This window comes from Rutilus rutilus (assembly GCF_951802725.1).
Source record: "Rutilus rutilus genome assembly, chromosome: 1".
Classification (NCBI taxonomy): domain Eukaryota; kingdom Metazoa; phylum Chordata; class Actinopteri; order Cypriniformes; family Leuciscidae; genus Rutilus; species Rutilus rutilus.
The window spans coordinates 7,065,059-7,071,769 of record NC_140209.1 but is presented as its reverse complement, the minus strand read 5'-3'; the positions used below and the strand labels follow the sequence as shown (position 1 = coordinate 7,071,769).

The following is a 6,711-nucleotide window of genomic DNA, read 5'->3' as shown; positions in this document are numbered from 1 at the left end:
ATACGGTGAATAAGCCAAAGTCCCAAAAAGTCGGCGTGTTCCTATAAAAATAAAACTGCACATTGTAAAATCTGTACGTTGTCCATTTATTATTAAAGAATTTGTCAGTAAAAAAAAGTTAGTCTGGAGCCCTGCCCAGAACATTCTGTACCATTTCATAGTTGAACTTTATCTAAATGTGATGAAGTGCTTGAATGTTTCTAACATGAATGTTCTTCAGCATCGGGAATGAATGAAGAATAAACACCAACCTCTTTGTTCTTCAGGATCTTCAGTGTGTTTCATTCTGCAGGGTTCTGGATCACTCATGTTCTCTCTGTCCTCTTTAATGAACTCAGTCTTTGCAGATTTCAGCTCTTCCTGATGCTCTGATGCTCGTCTTCACTTGTAGCAGATGGGAATTTACAGCATTTATTGGGGAATTACTGTGGGAGGAGCTTCACTGATGATGTGATTGCCATGGGAGGAGCTTCACTGATGATATGATTGCTGTGGGAGGAGCTTCACTGATGATGAGATTGCCGTGGAAGGAGCTTCACTGATGATGTGATTGCCGTGGGAGGAGCTTCACTGATGATGAGATTGCTGTGGGAGGAGCTTCACTGATGATGTATTCCAGCGTGGGAGGATCTGATCTGCCAAAATAAAAAATATCAATTGTGTTTTCAAAAAAAAAATTAAACACTTCTAAGAAATTATGTCTATCTATCTATTTATTAGACATCCATCTATTTGTATTGCTAATCCTAACATTATTCTGCTTCTTCATTAAAATACAGAAACTAATATAAATAATTTAAATTCTTCCAAATATAAACAATGGTAAGAAAAACTGTTAAAATCATAAAAACAGAAATTTACATTTACATTTATTCATTTTAGCTGACGCTTTTATCCAAAGCGACTTACAATTGCTATATATGTCAGAGGTCGCACGCCTCTGGAGCAACTAGGGGTTAAGTGTCTTGCTCAGGGACACATTGGTGTCTCACAGTGGATTCGAACCCAGGTCTCTCACACCAAAGGCATGTGTCTTATCCATTGCACCACACCACCCCTTTTAAACTCCCGCAGAAATAAACGTGCATATAGTAGCCAACAAATCCCCTCAGTCTGCTGACACCAATGAAATGAGCTTTAAGAGTCAATTTACAGGCGATCTGAAGACATCAGCATAATAAATGAGGTGAAAACAGGAACTATTGTCATGAAATAAAGAGTGTTTTCAGCAGTTCTGTTAATATTGATAAGCCTCAGACTATCAACACTCATTCAACAAGCCATTCAGGACCATCAGCAGATCATCTCACTTTATTCTGAGTGTTTGCTGTTAGAAACACATTATTTGAGTCAGCATACATGACAAAAGCCTGTAAAACTGCTATATTGAAAGACAATACTTCACAATATGACATGGATAAAACATCAATACCACAAAAACAATCACTAATGACACTCATCTTCATCAACCACTACAGAGAAATAATTATAGCAGCATAATATGTCCACATTAATCTAAATCTAGTTTGATTTTGACATCAAGTACTTAGATCTATCATTAAAATGATAGAATGAGCATGCGCGAAGGCTAGGCATACCGGATAACGCCAGTCTCCGACAAATTCGACAAAAACTGTGGTAATGACAAATAAGATTCTGATCTAGCATGAAATTTGTTTAAAGCCTGAGGTTCGTCGTATATTATGCCCCCAAAGAAGAAAAAAGCACAAACAAAGCACGGAGAAGTGGACCTCGCTCAGCAGGTGATCGCTACAGACATGACAGCTAAAGAGGCTAACATGGAAGAATTAACCTCTCTGATTCGCAGGATAATGCGAGAGGAACTTGAAGAGGCGATTAATAGACTACAACCGCAGCTTAATGCTGTTAAGGAGCAGGTGCTTGGTTGTGCTACAAAAATTGGTAAAATAGAGGCTTCTTTGTGTAGCTTCGAAAGTCGTATAACCAAACTGGAGGCTGTAAATGAAAGTTTACGTAAAGACAATGATGAACTTAACCCCTTCAGACCGGAATTATGTTTTAGGTTTCTGAAAAATATAAAAGTACATTTTCCCAGCTCATGAGGCTTCTATAAATGAGACCAAATAAAAAAAAATAAAAAAATGTTTGGCTTTAATTGTAATTTTTTTTGTCCATTTCAATGGACGTCACGTCAAAACAGGTGTACTTCACAAAAATGTACCAACATAAAATTAAATAATAAACATAAAAATTGTTAGTATATACTTAAAGCTTTTTCTCAAGGTCAAAAACCTTTCAACAGTATACCATTTCAACTATAATTTTGAGGTTTTTGTTTTATAGATTGCACATTGTTTGTAACAAACTAAATATCTTAGAATCAATCAATATGGTCATGTTAGAGTCATTTTTTTTGCGCATCTTTCTTTTTTTAGATCAAAAACTTGAACATTACAACATTTCAACTTTAATTGTAAGGTTTTTGCTTTATAGATCGCACATTTGTTTATTCATAACAAAATAAACCTAGGAATCAATCAACGCATTCACGTTAGAGTAATTTACTGTGTGCATCTTTGAAACAATTTCTCTGTTAACGATTTTCTTGTATTTCTACAGTACATTACTGGCAGCACGGTTGCCATGCATGATGCATGTATTTCTATTTCCAGTAACTGTACTGTAATTCACTTTACAGTACACAAGATCAGTACTGTAAACTACCAAATAGTACTTTACTGTATTTGTACTGTATTTCGTCATTTGATCTGCTTTTGCTGTAATTAATTATACGGTATTGTACTGTAATATCTATATTGATACATTACAGATAAATATTATTATCATTTTCAAAGTAATTACTAATAATGATAATATTATATCATAATAATATAATATGTAATTATTAGGAAATATAGGCTATAGTAGGAAAAAATATGGAAATCAATGGCTATACTGTCAACTGTCTAGTTACCAACATTCTTCAAAATATCTTCTTTTGTGTTCAGCAGAATAAAGAAACTCACACAGATTTGGAACAACATGAGGATGAGTAAGTGATGACAAATATCATTTTTGGGTGTACTATACCTATAAAGGGATACTTCACCCAAAAATTTAAATTGGCCCATGATTTACTCACCCTCAAGCCATAGGTGTATGACATCGTTCTTCTTTCAGACGAATACAATCGGAGTTATATTAAAAAATGTCCTGGTTTCCAAGCTTTATAATGGCAGTGAATGGTTGTTTCTGTTTTGAAAGTCCATAAAAGTGCATCCATCCATGATAAAAGTGCTCTATGCGGCTCTTGGGGGTTAATAAAGGCCTTCTGAAGCGAAGCGATGCGTTTGTGTAAGAAAAATAATTCATTTTCAAGTTAGGCTTTAGATTTATGTCAAATCCATATGTTTCGTTTGGCCGGAAGCTAGTCATTTTACTTTATAAAGTTTATACGGATATTTTTCTTACATCTCCATCTTCCTCATCATCACTCCACAAAAAGTCAACATCTGAGATACTTCCATCAGCTATATGTTCAAGCACTTCAAGAACTATATATTCTGCATATGAAAAAGTTAAAAAAAATTATCGGTACTGTGATATAGATTTTTTATATAAGAAATTTCAATCAGCATTACTGGACTTCAGTTACTGGAATGTGATTTCAGTAACAGGCTTTTGAACCCACTGTCCATTCTAATGGACAGACACATTTGAAAAAATCCTGATTTAAAATTTGAAATTCTACAATCGATTTTTAACTTTAATTAATAAGTTCAATCTTTCTATTTTACATACAAACTATGAAATACTGACAAACATATCAAAAAATTTAAATAAAACCCTAGAAAATGTTGCTTGCTTCTGTGTTTGGAGTGAAGTGCTGACATGCTTCTCTTCAAAGTAGTGTTTTTTTTAATAATTACTACATGCAGAGCTTTACTGCCATTTGATTGGATGACAAGCGTCCAATCTAATGGACTGCAGGCTTTAAACTAGGTTAAATGCTCCAGAAGTAAAAAAAGGGGGGGTTGACATATGATGTCCATTGTAATGGACGCAGGGTCTGAATGGGTTAAGGTGAAATTTGAGCGCTTGGAGAGTCACAGTCGTAAATACAATGTCCGTGTTATGGGCCTGACTTCTGATGTTGAGAAGGGAAATCCTACAAGTTATATGTCTCAACTGCTAAAAGAGTTGTTCAGTGAAAAGCTCCAGCTCGAGCCAGGGGTGGAGGTTGCGCATCGTGTTGGATCTAAGAGTAAATCTGGACAACGGGTAATGATTGTAAGATTGCAGAGGCTGGGGGTGAGAGATGAGATTGTGCGGATTGCGAAAGAAGAAAAGGTGCTAGAGGTTCGCGGAATGAAACTTCGCTTCTTTCCAGATATTTCAATGGAGATGGCCAAAATACGGGCGAGTTTTCGGGATGTGAGGAAGAAACTATGGAATGCGGGAGTTAAGCATGGTATAATTCACCCTGCCACCTTGATTCTGACTTTCAGAGGAGATACGAAGAAGTTTTCTAACCATCAAGCTGCTGAGACATTTTTTAAGACGGTCATAGAGCCTGAGCTGGACAAACAAGAGATGGAAGAGGCTCGATAAGAGGTAGCAGGAAGAATTTTGAGACTGTAGAATGGAATGTTTCATAATAACCAAATGATCATAAGTTCATGTATTCGTTACCGCAGAGTAATGTGAAAATAATTTATTTATGTCTGGAGATGGCGAGGCTGCCAATTGGTTCTCTTATGTTGACAAGTGGGGTGTGCATGAGTGTGGGTGTCTGTGTGTGTGTGTGTGTGTGTGTGTGTGTGTGTTTGTATGTTGTTTTGGTGGTTTGTTTTTATGTGGGTTTATCTGTATGCTTTTTTGTTAGATGTTATTCACGGTTGTTGTACAGCTTTACTATTGACAGATGTTCATTCAGATACAACGGTTTATGGTAAAAGATAGATTAATTAATAAAGGGTTACGTATAGCACATTTAAATGTCTGTAGTCTGAGAAATAAGGTTCAGGATATATCGGAAACTCTAACAAACAATAATTTGCATATTCTGGCAATATCAGAAACACATTTAGATATAAATATGGACAATTCATTATTGCATATAAATAAGTCCAATCTGTATAGATATGATAGAAATGCATATGGTGGTGGGGTTGCAATTTACGTTCAAAATCAAATAACTGTAAAAATTAGAAATGATTTTGGTTTTGCGGGTGTAGAGGCATTGTGGTTACAAGTACAGTTACCACATCTTCGGCCTGTTCTAATTGGTGTTTGTTATCGACCACCAAATGTACCTATAGTTTATTTAGATAAGATTTGTACTATGTTAGACAGGGTTTGTGACACAAAATATGAAATATATTTTTTAGGAGATTTGAATATTGATTGGCATTTGAATAATTGTTCGTTAAAAAATAAGTTGCTTTCATTAACAGATATCACAAGTTGTTAAAAAATCAACTAGAGTTTCTTCTAGATCTGATGGCACAAAAATAGCTACATGTATTGATCTTATTTTTACTAATGCCGCTGACTTATGTTCAAGAGCTATTTCTGTGCCGGTAGGTTTTAGTGATCACAATCTAGTTTCAATTAGTAGGAAAACAAAGGTTCCCAAATCAGGGCAGAAAATGATTGTTAAAAGGATATTTAAACATTTTAATGAAAACGAATATTGTGAAGAAGTCAGAAATGTTGATTGGTCAAGGATATTAGTTGAAGATGATCCTGATAGAGCCTTAGAGGCTTTTACTAGCTTAATAATGCCAATCATGGATAAATATGCGCCATTGAAACGAATAACTGTGAGAACCATTGCTGCCCCTTGGGTAGATTTGGAACTTAAGGAGCAAATAAAGTTGAGAAATGATTTAAAGGCTGAAGCAATCATATCAAGTAACAGTATCCTGTGGAATAAGTATAGGAAATTAAGAAATTATGTTACTAAACTAAACAGAACAAAAAAAAGAAATTATTATGAAATTAAGATTAAAGAGGTAAAATCTGATAGTAATAAAATTTGGAGTATGCTGAATACAATAATGGGGAGAAAAGCTGAAATAGTGCCATCTTTTATTGAAGTTGACGGATTATTTTTGTTTAAACCCAGTGATATTGCAAATCATTTAAGTTCTTATTTTAAGAATAAAGTTTCAACTTTAAGACACGGCATGAATCTGAAACAAAAAAGTTATTTAAATAATACAACAATATGTAATAAAATAATGGGGAATAAAGCATGCAAATTTGACTTTGAAAGAGTAAGTATTACTACAGTTGAGAATTTATTAAAAGTAATGAAAGAGAAACCATCTGGTGCTGATAACCTTGATGCAAAATTATTGAAATTAGTTGCGGATGTGATTGCTATGCCTATAAGTCATATAATAAATCTAAGTTTTGAGAAGGGCATTTGTCCTACTAGTTGGAAAGTCGCTAAAATTATGCCACTTATAAAGAATAATAAGGAATCACTGTCAGGAAAAAATAGTAGACCAATTAGTATTTTACCTATTCTGAGTAAGATTACAGAAAAAATTGTTTATGACCAGGTCAGTATGTATTTTAGTATAAATGATTTAAATTCTGTTTATCAGCATGCATATAGGAAGGAACATTCGACAACAACAGCTTTGGCTCAGATAACTGAAGACTGGATAAAAGATATTGAAAATAAAAAGATTGTCGGAACAGTATTGTTAGATCTGA

At 34.5% G+C, this 6,711-nt stretch overlaps 1 protein-coding gene across 1 annotated transcript in view; it reads right to left on the bottom strand.

Moving 5' to 3' along the window:
* Positions 1-6,711, bottom strand: part of LOC311302781 (uncharacterized protein) — a 198,842-nt gene that overhangs the window by 119,897 nt on the left and 72,234 nt on the right. The gene's annotated exons all lie outside the window — the stretch shown is intronic.